Raw genomic sequence first — 5,540 nt, 5'->3', positions numbered from 1 at the left:
TTTGAGGCTCAAAATTTGAATTATTCCCATATTGTGAAATAAAAAGAGAGTATCATCAAAATTTTGAAATTTTGACTGTGTAAGTATTGTTTTTTCCTACTAAATGTCCTCCTTTGATGCATCGCTATGTTGTGTGTGTGTGTGTGTGTGTGTGTGGAGAGGGTCCAGAAAAAAGGAGATAGGGTTCCAGAATGTATGGTGGGGTCATTTTTTGAAATCAATGTACTAAGGTGGTTGGGGCTTAAGAAATTTGGCTTTTAGTCTCAGAGTTTAGTTTATTGAATGAGCATGGCTGCCTTAGGTACTACGAAATGAAATAGAGATGTTATCTCCTTTTTTATCTCTTCACTTTTCTTAGAAGAGAATAGTATTTATAAATGAAGTCCGAAGAACCAGAAGGAGGACATATAGTTCACTAACAATGGATTCTGCGTCACTGACCATGCAGTGCTCCAGGTCCAATGATACTCTTGAGTACTATGAAATCATTCATGGTGCTGTCATAGTGCTATGTCTGCTTTAGGCATGTCAATACTGGCAAGTCACTTTTCTGGGCCAAACTTGATACCATGCTATCATGGTTCACCAGACATACCATTGCACCCCACTGTTAGTACAGCCAACCTGTAAATTACTTTTCCTAATGATTTTATAAACTTTTTGGCACAACTTTACACATTTTTTTAGAAAGACAACAGGGTTAAATTTGTATTTGTAGCTTTGGAACAGAAAAAAAACTAATGCTATTAAGCCTAGACCTTAATCTTCACCGTCATTGTGACAGAGCCAGGCAGTCCACTAAATAGGAGGCTGTCTCATTCTGAAGGCAAATGTAAAACAGTAATTTGGATTATTACATGAAGAAAAATTTTGTCATAAAAATAATTAAATTTAATACCAAAGTTAAATGGTTATAATTCTTAACTGGTAATGAAAGTATTAACGACTGGTCACATTTAGAGCTATTCTTTTATGTAACTAATCAAAAAGTGGAAATAATACTTTTAGCTTTAAAATATCTCTTTCTGGCTTTGAAAACTCAATTTGCTTTGAGAGTCACATGCCCCAAATTCCAGTATTTATTTCCTTACTCCTGATTTGGGAGTGGAGGGCATAGTTATATGACTCATATTTTCCAAATTCCCTGGAAGCCAGAGAAAATATTCCCTTCAAATCCCATTACATGGTCTATTGTCAAAGTTTTCCTCATGAAAATGAGCAGAATATTCTTGTAACATTAGAGAATCATAGAACAGTGACATTAGGAGGGACATTAAAAAGCATCCATTCTCTTTTTTTCCCTAAATAGATGAGCAAATGAAGGCCTGAAGAAACTCAAGAACTTGCTCAAACTCTCACACTTCATCTTGGATTTGGACCTAGAACTCAGGGATCCTGCTTCACAGCCTTTCACTTCCTCCACCAGTGAAAGGAGCCTCATTCTTTTCGGTATCTTGGATACTGAATACAGTGAATGGGCTGGAAAAGGATGTGGCAAAACAGTCACATTTAAATGAAGCATATCGAGACTGAGAAAGAGAAAAAAAAACTATATTTTCCTTAAAGACCTAAAAATAGTTCTTGGAACTGAGAGAATTTAGGCATTATTGGATTTTAAGTTACTATGGAATTTGTATTATAGCTTTTAAAAATTAAACATATTTAGCTTTATTTTTATGTCTACCCTTAAGAATTGAATGAGAACCAAATGAAAACCCTTATGGGTTAAAAATGCTACTGCTGGAATGCCTAAGGAATGTTTACCCATCTTCCTCATTTACTATGCATGAATAAAGGCACACTAAAATATGCTATAATCTTAGTAGTTTACATTCTAAAAATCTGTATGATAATCCATAATGGTGGAGGGCAAACCTCTTGTAAACTGATGTTATCACCATCACTTACTTATAAACCTTTAATAATGATGAATTAACAGTGCACTGGAAAATAGAAGGGTTTATGGACTGGATTGATATCTCAGTTTCCCAGACTAATCTCCTAAGTCTCATTTATGTAAGCTCTGGAGCTTTCTCCAGAAACTTAGAAGGACAAATCAACCCTTCTTTGTCCTGAGAAAATAATGGATGATTTTCTACTAAACTCAAGTGTTTGCTAGTCCACCAAACACATCCTTTTGTATTAAGTAGAGCAGGCCACACACACATTATGACTAGGGAACTGTTTAAGTTCATTTCTTCCTTGTAACCTTGGGGAAATAAGGCATAGATTTGCTTTTGGTGACTTCTTGTAGCCCCACTAAGACATACACACTTGACTAAGAGACCTGACAGAGATAGAACAACAAATGCATGGGGAATCAATGGGTTGAGAAGGCTTAGATCAGAAAGTGAAACCATATCCTGCTAATGTTGCCATCTTCATGACCCAGACACAGCCACATCCTGGCGGACAGACATGCTCATTACCTTCCAAAATAGAACAGTGGAGAAGGTTGGATCTTGGAAAAGAGGTTTACACATAGTTGTATCATTATACCCCCAGAAGATTGCTTTGTTTAATAATGCCTGTTTCAATGCACAAAGAGGTACCCAGCAACAACTTGCTGAAGACAGTATTTCATGAGAAAATGACATCACATACCAACAAACCAATGTCTTTCTGTAAGTCTTCATTACATTAATAAAATATTTTGGCACTGTATATTCTACCATAAATCTGTAACAGCATAGGCTTTTTGTTTAATTTGATTGTGAATGTAATTCCAAATTTTTCATTGATTAAAGTCACTCTGTGCCCTCAAATGTGAATGTCATCTTCTCATGTGGTAGACAGAACATTTTAAATTTGGTTACTCTGGTGAACATGGACGAGAACCAAGGAGTGATTTGTTGCCTCAGCTGTCAATTTCTTCAGAGACTGCCTCAGTTGCAGAGTTACCTTGCAGAAGGACATGTTTTCCCAGGGTTGGCTCATATTCAATGAGTGATAGGGGTGGAGGTACAAGAGCCTGGCTACCTTAGCTTGATGAAAGACAACTTTAGTGGGCAAACCTGGCTCCAGAGCTATCTACTGGGCTGATGGAGGCATGTCAACTCTACTTCTCTTTCTGCCCAAGCTTGCTTCTCCCTGACCTTCCACAGGTGCTGATCCCTAATAAAGACACTACACTGCAGGCTTCATCTCAGCATCAGACTCTTGGGAACCAAGCCTGAAATAAAAACTTTTATATATTTATTGGCCTATAAAAGGAAAGGAGTACATCTAAGCTGTGCAGTCTTATTATGTGACCAATAGTATTTAGGGTTAAAATTAATATTTCTACTTCATTTAAGTGCAGAGTTTAAATATATGTGCTAGCACCTACTATGTGTCAGCTAAACTGATAAATGTTGAAGATTTCTTATGACTTTATTGTTATTTAATTACAGTTGTCTGCATTTCTCCCCACCCCCCGACCCCAGCCAAACCACCTCCTCCCTTGCTTCCACTCTCCCCCTTGGTTTTGCCCATGTGTCCTTTATAGTAGTTCCTGACAACCCTTCTCACCACTCCCTCCCTCCTCCCCTCTGGCTATTGTTAGATTGTTCTTAATTTAAATGTCTCTGGTTATATACATTTTTTCTTTTATTGATTAGTTCCAGTTAAAGGTGAGATCCTATGGTATTTGTCCCTCACCACCTGGCTTATTTCACTTAGCATAATGCTCTCCAGTTCTATCCATGATGTCCCAAAGGGTAGGAGCTCCTTCTTTCTCTCTGCTGCATAGAATTCCATTGTTTAAATGTACCATAGTTTTTTGATTCACTCTTTTACTGATAAATGCTGGAGATATTGAAGTGAAAAATTTACAGCCTTGCTATATTATGTACACAGGCTACAGATAGCAAGAGATGACTATAATAAGTGCACTGATGACATATAGAGATAATTCACAAAACAGAGGATCATTTTTATTGGATTTATTGGGGTGACATTGTTCAATAAAGTTATATAAATTTCAGGGGTACAATTCTATAATACATCATGTGTATGTTATATTGTATGTTCACTACCTCACATCAGGTTTCTTTCCATTACCATTTATTACCCCTTTACACATTCTTACCTCTTCACCCAGCTTGCCCTCTAGTAATCACCATACTGTTGTCTGTGTCCACAAGTCTTTTTTCTTTGCCTAATCCTTTCACCTTTTTCACTCAACCCCTGTAGCCCCTCCCCGCTGACAGCTGTCAGTCTGTTCTCTGTATCTATGAGTCTGTTTCTGTTTTGTTAAAGTCACTGTGGAAAGCAATATGGAGTTACCTCAAAAAATTAAAAATAGAACTGCCTTAAGATCCAGTGATTCCACTTTTAGAAATATATCTGAAGATACCTGAAACACTAATTTGAAAGAACATAGGCATCCCTATGTTCTTTGCAGTGTTATTTATAATAACCAAGATGTAGAAGCAGTCCAAGTGCCCATCAGTAGTAGATGAGTGGATAAAAAAGCTGTGGTGCATTTACACAATAGAATACTAATTGGCTGTAAAAAAAGAGAAGGAAATATTACCTTTTTTGACAGAATGGATGGACCTGGAGAACATTACACTAAGTGAAATAAACCAGTCAGAAAAAGACAGATACCATATGATCTCACCCATATGTGGAATCTAACGAACAAAATAAAGCAGATGACCTTGTGTGTTGGTTTTAATGTGCCTTTTGATCCAGTGATCCTAAGGTTGGGATTATACGCTAAGAATCCTATGCACCCCTATATTCATAGAAACATTATTTACAATAGCCAACTCTTGGAAACAGCCTAAATGTCCATGAGTAAATGAGTAGATTAAAAAAACTGTGGCACATTTACACAATGAAATACTATGCAGTAGAAAGAAAGAAGGAGCTTCTACCCTTCGTGACAGCATGGATTGAACTGGAGAGTATTATGCTAACTGAAATAAATGGGACAGTGAAAGACAAATATTATATAACCTCACCTATATGTAGAACCTAACAAACAAAACAAAAAAAAGAGTAGATGGAAATGAGACATGGTAATAAGGAACAAATTGACAGTGACCAGAGGGGATGGGGGAGAGGGCTAACAGGGGAAAGAAGGGGAAGGGTCAAGTCAATGAACATGTATAAAGGACCCATGGTAATGGATAACAGGGTGGGGATTGACTGAGGGAGAGAGAAAGTGGGGAGTGGGCAGGGTAGGAGAGAGTAATGGAGGGAAATTGGGAAAACTGTAATTGAACATCAATAAAAAATAAAGTGGCTATTTTAAAAGTAAGGAGATATGAATGTCAGTTGATTTTCAAAATATCCTAATGAAGTAAATTAACACGAAAATATTACAGATAAGAAACTGGAGGTTGTCTTCTGGCCTTAAACTTTATGTTTTCTAAGAACATTTAGGCAGGGTTGGGGACGGAGGGAGGCAAGTTTCTAATCCTCATTTTCTCTTAGTGATAAAGACTAATAACATAGGATTCATAGGATTAAATGAAATAAATGCCAGTAAAGAATTTACCACCCTGTTTGGTACAGAAAAAGGCAAGATGGCAGAGGAGTTGAATGGAAGT

This window comes from Phyllostomus hastatus, unplaced genomic scaffold (assembly GCF_019186645.2).
Source record: "Phyllostomus hastatus isolate PE091 unplaced genomic scaffold, TTU_PhHast_1.1 phas_scaffold_200, whole genome shotgun sequence".
In the NCBI taxonomy this organism is placed as follows: domain Eukaryota; kingdom Metazoa; phylum Chordata; class Mammalia; order Chiroptera; family Phyllostomidae; genus Phyllostomus; species Phyllostomus hastatus.
This window is presented reverse-complemented; position numbering follows the sequence as displayed.